This window comes from Carya illinoinensis, chromosome 4 (genome assembly GCF_018687715.1).
Source record: "Carya illinoinensis cultivar Pawnee chromosome 4, C.illinoinensisPawnee_v1, whole genome shotgun sequence".
NCBI lineage: Eukaryota > Viridiplantae > Streptophyta > Magnoliopsida > Fagales > Juglandaceae > Carya > Carya illinoinensis.
This window is the reverse complement of record NC_056755.1, coordinates 44322856-44340000: the sequence shown is the minus strand read 5'-3', so window position 1 is coordinate 44340000 and position 17145 is coordinate 44322856. Positions and strand designations below refer to the sequence as shown.

At 36.3% G+C, this 17145-nt stretch overlaps 1 long non-coding RNA gene and 1 pseudogene across 1 annotated transcript; one reads left to right on the top strand and one right to left on the bottom strand.

Moving 5' to 3' along the window:
* Nucleotides 1-6199: 6199 nt before the first annotated feature.
* On the bottom strand, nucleotides 6200-8653 carry LOC122306558 (annotated as a pseudogene).
* A 6943-nt stretch (nucleotides 8654-15596) lies between these two features.
* On the top strand, nucleotides 15597-16357 carry LOC122306756. The gene is made up of 2 exons (XR_006241508.1): nucleotides 15597-15752; nucleotides 16092-16357. It is a non-coding gene; the product is annotated as an uncharacterized LOC122306756 (long non-coding RNA).
* Nucleotides 16358-17145: the final 788 nt, after the last annotated feature.

Below are 17145 nucleotides of genomic sequence, written 5' to 3'. Positions count from 1 at the left end.
CGAAAATGAGAACTGGAAGCTGTCAAATGAATTTTTCAAAAAACCCATCAGAGTTTCATCTTCTTTGATGGCACTAATACGTGTCAACTCTCCCAAAGATCTCCTCTCATACACATCAAATGCGATCGTGAAAATGGGTGAAACACAAAAAAATCTTCTAATTAGAGAGAAGATGAACAGTACAGGGAAAGAAATCTCTTTAAATCCATCGCTTTTGGATCTGAGTGGTGATGGAAAATTAATCGGAAGCCAGGAAACGGAAATTCTCTTCCCGTTGTCTCAAAGGTCATCGTTTATGGCAGGAGATGCTTTCTCTGATCGGATTCAACTCACACATCTGCGGGCTTGAGCCCCATCTACTGTAGCACACTATAGTGCCAAGGACACTGTTGGTAATAAAAGCACAACACCTACCAGTATGTACTTTGCTTCTCCAAGTGTTTACTCCTTCTCACCTAATATTGTTCCATCAATCATTCATTCACATCAAAATCCTCCGTTGATGGTAACTCAGCTCCTCTACTCCAATTTAATGGAGTCAGCACTTTAGAGTTTCACATACTCGTCAGTTTTGAACAAAGATGCCTGGTTAAGTCAATGGTTAAAGATACAAAAAGCAGTTATGGGTTTCAAAGCTCTTCAAAGTCAACAACAAAGGACTATGCCATTTCATTTTTCTACTGAAGCCCATATCTCAGAAGGCCAAACTGAGTCCACTGTAGAGGCTAAGAATTCAAATTTCTCTCTGAACCAAAATCAACAGGCTGGGTCATCGACATCTAATTTTATGGATCACCATTTGGAAGCCCCTTTTGAGCAAACGGTGGAGCCATTTTCAGTAAGACCAAAAATACCTTCCTCTCCCTTTCTAAGCCCAAGTCCCAACAACCCTCTTTCTAAGACCCAAAGAAACCCATCTAACCCAAAAACCAAAGCAACCAACTTTATCCCTACTATCTCCTTTAGCCCGGTCCACCTCATTTCTCCCAACCCACCCATAGGAAACTCATCGAATAAATCTCATGGCAAAAGACAAGTCTTTCCTTCAAACTTTAACTTTAAAGACAAACCTCTGGGATCATCCTAAGTACATTTGGTAAGTCCCTCAATGTCTTTGACCAAGCCATTATACACAGACAACACTCTAGTTTCTTCTGTAGCTGGTCCTCATCCTTTCGCTGGTCCACCTCTCTCCAATCTCGTTGGTTCACAGAATTTGCTAGTGCCGAAAAGAGAAAAAGTCCCAAGCATTGAAGCTGACGACCAACCAAGTTAGAAGTTACAAAAACTATCTTCGGGTAGTACTACCCAAGCTTTGCTATTAGGGAAAGAGATTAATTTGGAGGACAAGGAAATGGCTCTCATACTCTTATCAATGTAAGGAGAAAAATCAAGGAAAGTTAAGAAGCAAAAAAAACTGTCAAAGCAAAACCATATAGCTGTACTGGAAAAAAGACGGTTACTCCAGAATATCCAAAAAATGCTGGCGAGGCAAGCTCCAAGCCTCCAACCCCTCCATGAGAGCTATGGTGTGGAATTGCAGGGGTATTGTCTGCCCCAAAGCAATCAGGAGTATAAGGGCAAATATTAGACTACATAATCTAGATATTATCTTTTTTTTTGAAAACCATGGTGTCAGATGATCGAACCAGTACCATTGTAAATATATTAAGTTTCCAACATTTTGTAAACTTCCCTGCCTCGGGAAAAAAATGAGGCTTTTTGTTGTTATGGTGACCAAGTGTTGATAAAGAATCGGTTCAAATTATTACTAAAGCAATATCTATTTTGGTTTACTTTGATCCTACTAACAATCTTTGGCTAGCTACTTTTGTTTATGCTCCAGTTTAATGGCAAAATAAAGCGCACTTCTAGAAGCTACTTGAATCAATTCATAATTCTTTCCCTGGACCTTGGCTCTATATTAGTGATTTTAATGATCTAATAAGCCAAGTTGACAAATATAGGGGACGCCCAGTCGCTTCAACATCAATAGGTGGCTTGAAACGCCTCATGGACACACATGGACTCATTGACATTGGATTTTCTGGGCCTACTTTCACATGGACAAACAACCGACATGGAACTGTAATGATCAAAGAAAGACTAGATCGTGGAATAGCAAGCTCAAAATGGCAATTACTTTTTCTAAATGCAACTATACAACACCTTACAAACTCAACCTCGGATCATCATCCTTTATTACTAAATACAACAAAAATAGGGAGAAGAGTTACATCTTTCAAATTTGAAGAATTCTATACATGGGATCCACTTAGTAGTCTTATTATCTGTGGCAGAAAAATTTCACCGACAACCCAGCCTTTATACTTTGCAACAAGATTAAGAATACTAAAGAAGCTCTTAAGCTTTGGAAAAAAATTCATTTTGGTAAAATTCAAGCCAATATTCAGCACATCGAAAGGGAGCTTAACCACTTACAAAGTAATCCTCCAACACAATGGGGTTTGCAAAGAGAAAAAGATTTGCAACTTAACCTTCATGAATAGCTTAAACATAAAGAAACATTATGGAGGCAAAATTCAAGAATAAACTGGCTTTTGACGACAGACTTGAACATAAAGTTTATCATCTCTCAACAATAATTTGAAGAAGAAGAAATGGAATTGACTCCATCAAAATAAGCCCAGGTAATTAGACAGTGGACTAGGATATCATTGATCAATCAATTTTCATTAATCATTTTAGGGCAATCTATGCTTCGTCGAACCCCACCGTCCTCGATGATCTTGAAAACCTTTTTGAGAAGCAAATTTCAGATCATGAGAATGAATTACTTATATCCTTGCCTTCAGAAACAGAAATATACAGAGCACTAAAGCAAATCCTGAATCACAAAGTTCTGGGTCCAGATGGAATGACGACCCTCTTCTACAAACGCTACTGGAAGATTGTTAAAAAAGAGGTAATTGCAGCTATTCAAAATTTTTCAAAGGTGGTAAATTGCTTAATTAGGCAAATGAACCATACAAATATTGCTCTTATTCCAAAAATAGAAAATCCAAACTCTCCCCAGAATTATAGGTCGATTAGTTTGACAAGCGTCATCTACAAAACCATCATAAAAATCATGGCCAATCGTTTGAAGAGCCCTTCCCAAACATCATATCTCCTCTCTAAGCAGCTTTTGTTCTAGGCCGTAGTATCAAAGAAAATTTTATTATTACTCATGAGATGTTTCACTACCTCAAAAAATCTTTAGGGAAGAGGGCAAGTGGCTTTGAAGTTGGATATGGAGAATTTTTTTGACTACATAGAATGGAATCTTTTGTTCACTATTATGAGAGCCTTGGGTTTTTGGCTCGACATGGACCAATTTAATCAATGAGTGTATTACAACAACTACTTTCTCTATCCTTATCAATGGCTTTATAAGAGGTTTCTTTCAAGCCTAAAGAGGTCTCAAACAAGGGGATCCAATCTCGTCTTTTTTATTTATTCTATGTACAAAAGTACTCTCAAGACTCATAGCCAGATATGAAGCAATAGGGCAAATAGAAGGTATCAAAATTAGTCGAAACAGCCTTTCTATCTCTCATTTATTCTTTGTCGATGATCTGATAATTTTTGGGAAAGCAAAAGAGAGAATAGTAAGATCGATCAGAGAAAATCTGGAAAAATATCAATCTTGGTCAAGCCAAAGAGTCAACTAACAAAAGTTATCAATCTTCATCACTCGAAATACCAACAGCTCACATGTGAGATTATTCTGGCCAATCTACCGTACAAGGGAACTTAAGCCAGAATGAAATATTTGGGGATACAGACTTCTTTGAGTAGATCTAAGAAGGATGACTATAAAGAAAGGATGGCGAAAATAAACAAAAAACTTGAAGGATGGAAAGCAAAGGTATTATCTCAAGTAGGAAGAACTATGCTTATCAGAACAGTGACAAGCACTATACCAACATATCAAATGTTGACACATAGGCTCGCAAAGTCGGTATGTAAATCTCTTAATACCAACTTTAAAAACTTTTGTTGGGGCACAAATAAGGATCAAAAGCACAAGCTATATCTTAAATCTTGGAAGTCCATTTGTCAACCCAAAAATGCAGGAGGTTTAGGCCTATGCCTCATGGAAAATATGAATGCAGCTTTACTCGCAAAAAGGGGATGCGAAATTAATCAATCAAATACTAGTATCTGGAAAACACTCCTCTCAAAGAAATATTTGCATAACAGTACTTTTGAACAAGCTACAATGAAGGCTTTGGACTCAACCCTTTGGAAAGGCATTCTCATGACGCGGAATCTCTTAGAAAAAGGTACTTGCTTTCAAATTTTTAATGGCTCATTAGTAAGGGTTTGGTTGGATCCTTGGATACCAACTCTAAAACATCTTAAACCCATCCCACTTAACAATATTACTGAATTCCCATAAACTCTTAGAGTCTCAAACTTGATAAACCAAGTTTCTAAAACTTGGGATGCCCATAAAATGGAAACCTTATTCCAGTGAGAATGCATCAAAGAAATTCAAAGAATACCTTTGCCTTCCTCCAACCATAGAGAAGATAGCCGAATATGGACAAAAAACTATAATGGGAAATCCTATGTTAAAACAACTTATCATCTTGCTACCGAGATTGAGAATTCAACAGTGAATATGTCCTCTAGCTTCCGAATGGATAAAATTTGGAAACTGAAGATCCATAATCATCACAAGCTCTTTCTTTGGAAAATAGCTTGAAATATTCTTCCCATGAAAGAGAGACTCAAAAGCTTTATTCCTCATATTTCAACGACTCAAAGTCCGTTATGTGATGACAATGAATAATCTCTAATCCATCTCTTCATTGAATGCCCAATCACTAGAATTCTATAGAGTCAAAGCAGCTGGCCTCTAAATCTCTCATCTTTGAGGCTAAGTTCTATAAATAAGTGGATCCTTCTCATCCTCAATCCATAGAGGAAACTCAGTTTAACCTCTCAAGAAGAACACCCGTTCTAGATTTTTGCAGCTCTGACCTAGACTTTATATGGCGACTACGAAATGATATAACTAACTACCAATTGGATCTGTCTTGCAAACAGCTTCTAAGCAACTAAACTTCTTCTACTAGGAAAATCTTGGAGCTTGGGCCAGAAAAAAATAAGTAAAATTGACAACAGGATGGCAGCGGTCGACCACAGGTTCTTCATTTTCATCAAAGTACTTTATCAGGAAAACATGATGAGCTTAAATATAATAATATATATATATATATATGTATATATATCAGAGATCATATATATATATATATAGTAGATTTTCCAATCCTCTTGATATATATTTGGTCACTCTGTAATTTTTTATTTTTTAATTTCTTATAATTCTTTACGTAATACTCAAAGTTGTGAAATGTGTTTTAAACGACGGTCGATCGATAGAAATAACCTATAAATTTTTAGAGATTAAAAAAACAATTAGAGAAAATTTATTATCTTTTAGAAATATATATTATATATCTAATATGATTAGAAGATAACAAAGATAAGAAAAGATTTGATGCCATTATTCTGGAAATTCCAGAGATGGAATTAATTTCGCATGTTCCTCGTAACAAGAAGTGCCCCCAGCTACTGGCCTGCTGCATGCCTTGCTAGTTAGGGCATGCATGCACGGATCTTAATTAACATTATTAGGATGCAAATATATATATATATATATATATATATATATATATATATATATATATCCACTCCTGATTCTTGTCAATATATAATTACTCGGGTAATCATGTATATATTACGAAAAAACTTCCATACGTGCACGAAATGTGATCAACTCATCTTTTAGAGTACTACTTGCTATATATATATATATATATATATATATGGAAAGCCGCATTAATTCATGCGCCCCGTGATCCATTTACAGTCGCATGCGTCTCTTTTCTACATCAGCTTTCCATCCATAACTAAGTACAACTCCGTTTAAGATAGAATTAATATATATATTGAAACTGTTAATTGTTCATTCTGATTGTAATCTGGTGCTATGTAGATCATAAGCTGCAGTATCACAAACTCCCCCTCAAAATGTGTATTAATGTATGTAAAACTTAATACAATTAATATCACACTTTTGGTATGTATTGATCAATCGAAAACAGATTTTCCTCCACTTGCAGTGTCCATACAAACACAAACATGCAGTTCGCTTATATTACAAATACAAATATTCAACTCGCCACACTTAGCTAACAAATTATTTTAGAGTACAGGCAGGAGGATTCTGTTTGCCCAAAATGGTGGGATTGACATTAGTACATTGCGATGTTGCAGGGCCATCACTTCCTTGGTATGCGAGGTCTATATCAGTAATCTCCACATTCTCACATGGTATTTCATTGCTGCATAAAAGTTTGACGGCCTCCTTAGTTTGAGATGTGCCTCGTATGTTTTTGAAGCTAACCTGGCTAATCTTAATCTTCGAGGGAATCTAGAATCAAGAAACATAACAAAAATACTAGCGATATGAGTAATACCTTTTCAACTTTAAAAAAGAAGATAATAAATTGAAACTGACTCTATATTATAATTACCTGTGCTTTGCACTGATTCCATGGACAGTAAACTTGATCTATGATGACGGGATTGCTGACATTTCTCATGTAGATGTTCTCAAAATGCATATTAGAGCTAGCGCCAGGAAGGGAAGCAGGCCATATTTTGATTCTTACGCCATTCATTGTATTTCTTAGGTTGCAATCTACAACTTTAACCCCAACCACGGGTTCTTCATTCTCATATTTACCAAGACTTCCTATGCTGATCCCATGGCCAGGTCCACAGGCTACTTTTTGAATAAGTATGTCACGATTGCCATCACCAAGAGAGATACAATCATCTCCAGTTCCGATCTTTGAATCAATTATATTGATTCCAGTTGACCGCCCCATATGGATTCCATCAGTATTGGGGCTATCTCCAGGTGCTTTGATATTTAAGTGGAATATGGTAACGTTTTTGCATGCAAAAACATGCAAGTGAAATTGTTTGTCATCCAACGACGTTATGCCCCGAATCATTGAATTGGTGATAAAGTCGAACCTTATATTCTGTTCAAATTTTAATCATTATTAAGCTCCACAAAGTCAAAGCGTAAACATTGCTTTATGGGTAAGACTTATAAGAATGGAATGGTAAATTTAGCCAAAGATTAATTAAACATAGAAGTCGTGAACTTACAATTGGGAGGGCACCATTGTATTTACCCCAAACAGATTTTCCTTGGCCATCAAACGTTCCATTGCCTGACAAAGTTAACTGGTCGACACGTATTAGTGTATAAGATTATTTTTAATCTTCTTGATCACATGTATGCACGTGCACAATAGTTAAGGTATTACACACTGTAAATATAAATACTCTTTTTTTTTACTTTTCTGATGAAATATACACAGTTTTCATTCTCCCGAGTCTTCTATAGCTTTTCTCTCATCATGGTATCAGAGCCAGTTTATGGACCAACCACGACAACTACATTATGATGCTGCTCTTAAAGTAGTCAAATACGTTAAAGCCACTGCTGGTCAAGGCCTGTTCTTCCCTAGTTCATCTTCTCTACAGCTGAAGGGATTTTGTGACTCTGATTGGGCTACATGCCCGGACTCTCGCAAATCTGTTACTGGTTTCTGCATTTTTGTTGGTGACTCATTGATTTCCTGGAAGTCTAAGAAGCAAGTCACGGTCTCAAGATCATCTGCTGAAGCTGAATACCGTTCTATGGCTTCTACTTGCTGTGAACTAAAATGGCTTATTGCCTTGTTTGCTGATTTTGGAATTACTTTTTCTTCACCATCTGTACTATATTGTGATAGCCAAGCAGCTCTACATATTGCTGCTAATCCTGTTTTTCACGAAAGAACTAAACACATTGAGATAGATTGTCATCTAGTTAGAGATATGATTCAGGCTGGAACTATAGTTACCTTACATGTATCCTCTGAACATCAATTAGGTGATTTTTTTACTAAACCTTTAGGGACAGATCGTTTTCATGTTCTCCTTAGCAAGCTGGGTGTAATTAATCTATACACTCCAGCTTGAGGGGGGCTATTAGTGTATAAGATTATTTTTAATCTTCTTGATCACATGTATGCACGTGCACAATAGTTAAGGTATTACACTGTAAATATAAATACTCTGTTTTTTTACTTTTCTGATGAAATATACACAGTTTTCATTCTCCCGAGTCTTCTATAGCTTTTCTCTCATCAACACGTTCAAAACTGACCCAACTGCCCCATTTGAAAAAACTAAGGTCACCTGGAGCCACTAAGGTGCCTCGAACTTTAAGCTCAATAGGACCTTTGCAGGGGCCATTTAACTGCACTGGGCCCAACCTTTACGTCCCAGCTGGTACCACAACTTTACTCTGACCTGGCGTTGCGCATGCATCCTTCCAAGCATTTGTCAAAGGCTACGTGCAAAAGTATTGATCATGAAACAGAGTTTAATTAATAGAACATGTAGCAAATATATACAAGTCGGTTGTGAATGCATGAGTGCATACCAGGGTTATATCCTCATTAACCTTTCCTCCATACTTCTTCAAAATATTGAAGACGACCGGTTTGGCATTGGCAACCGATGCTAGGAGAAACAGAATTGGTAGGGTTGCAATATTCAATTTCAAACTCATGTTGAGATTTTTGTTTGGTCCGATCGAACTGGTTGTATATATGGGAGATCAGTACTATTGATGAGTAATTGGTATGAGATTTTAAATTTGATTTGGTTGGGGATCATATATATATATATATATAGTGGAGTAGACAGGCTAAGCACCTTTAATTTAAAACTTGAAACCAATTACTTGTTAATTGTTGTGCAATCTATGATTCCAAGGCGTGCACGGTTTCACCTAATTCAATTGATCTGCTGATCCATTTCAGGAGATACAATTGATGGAATACATCCTGGAATTTCTTCCAAACCTATGAAATCCTCTTGAAGAGATAATGCTTCCCAAGCAAGACTTTGAGCATCTTGATTAGCTTCTCTTCTTGTGTGAACAACTGACCAAAAAATATAAGAATTAAGTAAAGTTATGGTATCTTCAATTAACGAACCTGCTTGTGACTAGTCTGGGTTCTTCATTCAAAAATTATTCACCACGTATAAGGAATCTTTGTGACGCTCCCAACTCCCATATAAGGACATGTGGAAATCGAGACTTTGGGATGATAATAAGACGGGTCACGTATCGTATTGTTAAGTGCCAAGTGTGTGTACAAGCAATATATGTAAACAAAAGTCACAGCTGTTAAATTAAAGTCAACCAACAAAGTACCATAAATTTTAAATACAATTTCAGTTAAATAGAAGTATTTCAAAAGTATTACAATTTTTGGTAACATTATAAAATCTAAATACATAATTTAAAGGCAATGAGATAATTTTCGAATAATACAAGCAAAACTCCAATCAGTCCTTTGGCGGAGCCGCCTCCTCAAGCTCAGCCCCATTCTCATTTGTATTAAAATCTACGGTACCAAAGACGGTATCGCAAGTAAGTAATAATCCAAACACTCACAAGATAAAAATACATTAAAATTCAACAATATGCATAAACAAGATGCCATATGTATGAGATCCAAAAATGATATTTTTCCAAAAATAAACCTTTTTTTCCAACACATGCCAAAAATCTCATTTCTGGCCCAAACATTTCCATTAAAAGTATTTCCTCGTCATTATCCCAGATAATGACCCATAATATTACTATTAAAACATTTTCTCGCCATTATCACAATTAATGACTCAAACAAGAAATCCACAATTTTTTCAAAAAATGGTCCACTAAAATCCACTTATAAAAATCCTGCCATTTTTCCAGAAAATGGCCCACAAATATCTTTTAATCAAAACTCGCAATTTTCCAAGAAAATGTCACATATCCAATATCTAAAACTAGTTTCAATTTTAATGCATACACCATGATCTCCCCAAGGGATCATCTGTACACTCTGGTTCCTATGTTACACCATAGGTAACGACCACGAATGTGACATCTAAACTTGCATCCATCGCGTACTATGACCAGGCATCCTCTAGTCCCCTCCAGCCGAGGGACAACAGAGTTGGCCGACAACGTTACCATATCGTCCGATCTGATTGTCAGCTAGCGACAACCCAAGAGATGTCACTCAGTATTATCCACTCTCGAATGACCAGAGGAGCTCCACCGAGATAATGCCCTATCTCGGCTTGGGTTCGTGATATAAACGTACCCAAAAATCCATTTAACTCATGAAAAACCAGTTTTCAATTTCCAACACATGTATATGCATGCACCATGAAATGCAAATGACATGACACAAAGATAAGCAACAGTCCAACTCATCCAAACATAAATAACTCCATTCTCAAATTCATCCGACTCCCGACTCCTCGGACTCAATCTAGCATAATTAACCAGTTACAATTTATTGTAAAAGTAATAATATTTTTAAATTTAAAAGGAAGTTTAGAAAATACTTACAACGCTATATAATATTTTTCAAATGATCAATGGGATGCAAAAGGTGTCGAAAAAGCAACGTAACAGTGTAAAAGTACTGTGGCTGTGGGTTGTAAAATATCCACTTTTGAATGGGGATGAACCAAGCCTTGGGATTGATAGGGAATGCCTTAGATGTGTTTATGAAACTAGTGGAAGTAGGGGTTGATCGTGGGTGGCGGCGAAAACGGCGATGGAAGTGAAAAAAGGTCAAAATGGAGTTGAGCTCATAAGGGTTGCTTCGAGGATGGATCAGAGTTGGAAATGGGTGGGTTAAGTCAACACTGGTCAATAATGAAGTGGTGAAGAAGTAGTGGCCAACGACAAAGAGGCACGGTGGCATAGGGAGCACAAAAGTACTGTGCGGCTTGGGTGGTACTAGTGGCGGTTAACGGCAGCGTTTGGGGGGCCAAAAAATGGAGGGGTGAGGTCACTGATGAGTGGGGAAGAGAATGGAAGCAACGGCGACGACAATGGGTGGCGCACGACTGAGCTGGAAGTAAAATGGGTCATAGCTTCCAACTGTGTGGGGCGGCTAACAACTACATGGGGTTGCCTGAAAACGGAGGAGAATGATCATCGGCCAGAGGAGAAGAGAATGGGAGGGGTGGTGAGGCACACGACGGTGTGACGACGGTGCTAGTGGCCGACGAAGGAAACGGGTGGAGAGAGGAAGGTGGACGTCACGCATGAGAGAGAGAAGTAGGGGAGAAAGAAAAAGAAAAAGAAAAGAAAGAAGAAAAAGAGAAGGAAAAGGAGGAGAAAAAGAAAAAAGAAAAGAAATAAGGTCCAACCCTCACAACTTGGGTCAAGAAACTGATCCAATGAAAATTTTTTCCAAAATAAAGAGTTAAATAAAATAATTCAAACACAGTAATTAAATAAAATAAGATAATAAAATCTAAAAACACAATAACTTTAAAACCCAAAAATAAACTAATTTAAATTAAAGAAAAATTTAAATACAAAATAATAATAAATAACAAGAAGGCATATTAAAATAATTTCACAACTTAAAAAATTATAAAATAATATTGTAAAAATCACCTTCAATTTAAAATAACATTATCACTAATCATAGTAATTTAAATAAAATCATTCAATAAAAATACAGCTAAAATGGGGATATCACAATCTCCCTCCAATATAAATGATCGAATGCCCATTTCTTTATAGAAATTAGCAGCAACCATAACAGCATAAGATTCAACCACCTGAGGGCTTGCATATAGACTTCTGGGAGGACTCAAAGAACCTATCACCTGGCCTTGTCCATCCCGAATGGTCACTCATATGGCAATCTTTCCCTTCTCCTTATTGACCACAACATCCAAGTTGGCTTTGTAACACTGATCTGGAGGCTTAGTCCATTTGATTTGATGGATCTAAACAATATTTTGTTGATGAGGCTTTTTGTGTTTTTGTGCATTTTGAAAAGTTAGCCAATCTTCCTTTGCTTTGTTGATGACGGAATTAGGATGTTTCAACTGTTTTCCATGGATAAAATCATTTCTTTTGAACCATATCAACCTTGCTGCTATTCTCGTTTCCTCTGGTTGGAGAGTACTACAAAGTTTGCTCCAAATGTCTAGAAAAGATTTACTTTGAAAAACCATATTTTGAATTTTCTTATTGTGATTTTGTGTGAATTTTGCAGATAGGGCAGAGTTCGTTCTCCACAATTTTTCTTTTGCAAAGGTTAGAAAGGGTCGGTAGTGCATCTTGGTAGGCTCTCCATATGATCATCTTGATTGCGTTTAAAATTTTAGCTTCTAGATTGATTTCCAAAAAAATTATGCTTTCTTGTCATCAGAGCAACTCCCTTGACATCTAAGTTTAATTTCTTTATGGAAATGATAGGCACTTTTAACAAAAAAAAAAAAAAAAAAATCATCCTTTGTATAGTGCCACACTAGACTATCCTTTCTTCTCCCAATGCAAAGAAGAATATTTTGAATTAGATCAACATCTTGAGAGGAAGAAATGGTGTTTAACTTACTCATATTCCATCAGTTTAGATCAGTTTCAATAAGGTCAGAAACCTTAGCATTTTCATTTGCATTTGGACTTAGTGACACTGAATCATCAAAGAATGGGGCTTAGGAATCAATTTGTCTTTCCATATTCTGACTTGTCTTTCATATCTTATCCTCCATATCAAACCCTCCCACTAAAAGGAATATTGTGTAATTGAATCCACATATATTCCTTATTAAACATGATATCATTCGGAGAATAACAGCCATCAAAATTTTCAATACAGAAAAGAAATCGATCAAATAACCATGGCCAACCTCATTCAACTTTATATAAATCTTGTTGTTTCTGGAACTCTATAAGGAACAAATTAGGCCCAACATCTTTGAATATCACTTGTCCTTGAGGTTTCCAAATACTTGAAAGGGTCTCTATTAATGGCTTTTTCAGATGCTATAAGGCCAATGAGGCACAGCTTCCCTCCCCTTAAAATGACATCATCTGTAGACAATAATCCACTGTCACTTAATTTTGTTTTGCTTTAGTGAGTTTGAGATTACCCCACTTCTTATTGATCTCCTCTGCCATAATTGCCAGTTCTATCGTCATTGCAATAATAGAAAGAAGAAAAATTGAAGAAAACCACCTCCTCAATGAAAAACTAGGAGACTCTCCTTGCCCCAGGCAAAAATCCTCCTTAGCAAGCGCTAGGAGACCTCATCATACCCTTGTTCAATTCTCTTAATTGGCAAGTTTTGCTCGTATTAATTAGCCAGATGATCATCATCCACTAATCTTGTTATATATCATGTTGGCCAGACTGATCCTCCTCAAGGAGTGCGCCAACATGTGGAATATTTAATTAAATAGGATAGACTCTAAAGTTAGGATTTGGATTCAAGGTTTCTACTCTGATATCATGGGAAATCACCACTTATTATAGAAACTCAAGCTGATTGGAATTCAATGTAAATTTTATTATTTATATATTATTATTAACAAAGTAGAGTCTTAAAAGAGGAATATATATATATGTATAGTGGATTTATGTTGACATCAAAGCAGCAAAACTATGAAAAAATAAACAAAATGGAGAGGCAAACCAACAGGCTGCCTCCATATAATTAGCATCCCTCATTTCATTCTTTTAAAGGAGAAACCAAAAGAAATTGATTTCTACAATTAACGCCCATGATCATCATAGACACAAAACAAAAATTGAAAGAAGATGAAAAGAAGGTAACAAAAAAAAAAAAAAAAAAAAAAAGAAAAAGAAATCTAAAACAAGATTGAACAACTATTAGCATGATTGTAATTAGAATCTGGTCATTTATATGTAGATAGGCTGATAAGCTCTGCCCCAAATGGGTATTTATACATATATATAAAAGTTAATATGGCATCATTGTTTTGGTGTTGATGAATCCAAGACAGCTTTCCAATAGTACTTATAGCGTCCATACAAACTCAAGTGGCACTTTACTTATATCAGAAATACACTTAACTTGTAATTAGCTAGCAAATTTATTTAAGAGTACAAGAAAGAGGATTCTGTTTGCCTGACATGGTGGGATTAACATTGGTACATTGAGATGTCACAGGTCCATTTCTTCCTTGGTATACTCCCTCTATATTACTAATCTCAACATTTTCACATGCATGGTATTGCCTTGCTACAAAGAAGCTTGACGGCCACCTTAGTTTGAGAGGTTTCTCGTATGTTTTTGAAGCTAATCCTGCTAATCTCAATCTTCGAGGGAATCTAGAACCCAGAAACATAACAAAAATAGTACTTGCGATATGAGTAATACTTTTTCAACTTTAAACAAGAAGATACTAAATTGAAACTGACTTTATATTATATAATTAATTACTTGTACTTTGCATTGATTCCATGGGCAAGAAACTTGATCTATGATGACAGGATTACTGACATTTCTCATGTAGATGTTCTCAAAATGCATATCAGAGGCAGTGCCAGGAAGGGAAGCAGACTATGTTTTGATTCTTATGCCATTCATCATATTTTAGGTTGCAATCTACAACTTTAACCCCAACCACAGGTTCTTCACTCTCATACTTACCAAGACTTCTTATGCTGATCCACAAGCTACTTTTTGGATAAGTATATCCTGATTGCCATCATTAAGAGAGATACAATCACTACTTTTGAGTCTATTACACGGATTCGGTCGATCACCCTATGTGGATTCCATCTATGTTGGGACTATCTCCAAGTGCTCTAATATTTAAGTGCAATAGGGTAATGGTTTTGCAATGAAAAACATGGAAGTGGAACTGTTTGCCATACAACGACATTACGCCCTGAATCATTGAATTGGTGATGAAGTCGAACCTTATGTTCTCTTCATTTTTCAAACATTATTTAGCTGATCCACAAAGTTAGAGTGCATATATTTTTCATGGGCAAGTTCTATATATGAGAATGCTATTGTATATTAGGGACAGATTCATTAAAGATAAAAGTCACGAACTTACAATTGGGAGGGCACCGCTATATTTATCCCTAACAGATTCTCCTTGGCCATCGAAAGTTCCATTGCCTGACAAAGTTAATTGGTTGACACGTTCAAAACAAACCCAACTGCCCCACTTGAAGAAACTAAGGTCTCTTGGAGCCGGCCTGTAAGGTGCCTCTAACGGCCTTAAGCTCAATGGGAACCATTTAGCTGTATTGGGCCCAACCTTTATGTCCCAGCTGGTACCACAACTTTAGTCTCAACTGCCATTGCACACGCATCCTTCCAAGCATTTGTCAAAGTCTACATGCAAAATGATTAGTCCTGAAACTGAGTTTAATTAACAGAGGAAGCAATTAGCTAGCATAAAACTTATACTTTTTGTTATCTCAAAGTAGTAAGTAAGTTGGGAATTCAAGATTGCCTACCAGGATGATATCTTCGTTAACCTTTTCTCCATACTTCTTTACAATATTAAAGATGAGTTCTTCTAGGTACAAGTGACTTGTGGACGAATTTGTGGACTGACTTGCTGACGTGGTGCCATGTTAGCAATTGTTTTATATATATATTTTTTTTGAAAAACAAGAGGAATGACCAAGTCCCATTTTCGCATTCATCTCCCACTCAGATCCCCATTTTTGCATTCCTCTCCCACTTGTTCTTTTGCCTACTATAAGACGTCCCTCTGTTTCTCCTCCACCAAGCAGTCCCAACGCTGTCTTCAGATCGGCCATAAGCTTCCCCACTTCTGGAGTGTCGAATCCTACAGTTTCTGGTAGGTAAGCACATTTCCCCCACTGCATTAGAGCAAAATAATTTTCATGTACCAAATAATTTTCATCAGCCGAAACACCCATGAACAGCTCCCCTCCACCTATTTCTAATCACTAGTATCTACAGTCTCCATTTTTTCTCTGTTGTTGAAGTTTTCTAGATGGAGGGAAGGGTTAAGCGTTTGGTGGTTTCTTTTGATTTTAGGTGTTCTTGCCGTTGTTCATATTTAGCTCTCTTGTTACTATGTGACTCTTGTGAAATTTATTGTATTCCTGCAATCGTTTTGATGAGTAACATCCATTCATGTTCAGTCAAATTAGGTAATTGTTCTATTTTGCTCACAGGTGCAAGTTAAGGCATATGGAACACGAGCGGAGAGCTTATTGTAGGAAGCTGAAGATTCAAACTTCTTGTATTAAAATCAAGAGTCTATTGTTGTTGTTGTTCCATGTACTCTCAAACTACTATTGTTGTAATATGTAGCTAGCCACTGTTGTACTATGTTGTAATATGTAGATATTGTTGTTGTTCCTTGTTGAACAATTTCTTGCTGGTAAAGAGTGTTAAAGTTTTGCCCTCATGTGAATAACAATCCCCTTGTTGAACTTAACTTCTTGATCTCCTTATGAATAACATATTCCAGGTTCCTCTATTATCTGTCATAGCCAATCTGGGTTTTGTGGGTAAAAGTTTCCGAGTTCTTTTTTTCTTGTTCTTTCTTTTTTTCTTTTTTATTTTTTTGTTTTTTTTTTCCAAATTGGGTAGTTTCAAATTTAATTGTCCAAACAACTTTCATATCCTTAAGCAAACAAGATAGTGATCTCCAAATTTTTTTTCCTTTTTTATTTATTTTTTTGGTGGGGTGGGGTGGGGATGTTAGAATATGTGTGGCATCAATAGAGCACTACCCTTCCATAAACTGGAATCAGTAGCTCCTACACCCTGGACTACCAAACAAGGTACTATGATAGAGCACAAACAAGTGCTCATCCTGCATTCATCCAACTGTAGTTAGTTGGTTGAAGTAGTTACTTTCTTGAATCCGCTCAGTGCAAGATTATTCAAACACTAACTAGAAGATGCACAAGCAGCCTGAAATTATGTATAGTATGACTTCCCAACAATATTTTTGTAGCAAATATCATTACTTGGACTATCTAGTACAAAAAATAGAGTTCCATTAACATACAACAAGTGTTCTTAATCAGTGCCAATAATTTGCTAAAGAGATAAGGATAACATAACAATAACTAGAGGTCTCTGGATCAATCATTTTTTTCTTGTCTCGTTTTATAATTAATAACCCATAATATATAACATAATGATCATTTATCTTTTTGTCCAATTTCAAATTAAACAGGTCATCATGTGTTCTCTTAATCTTTTCCCATTCTAAAT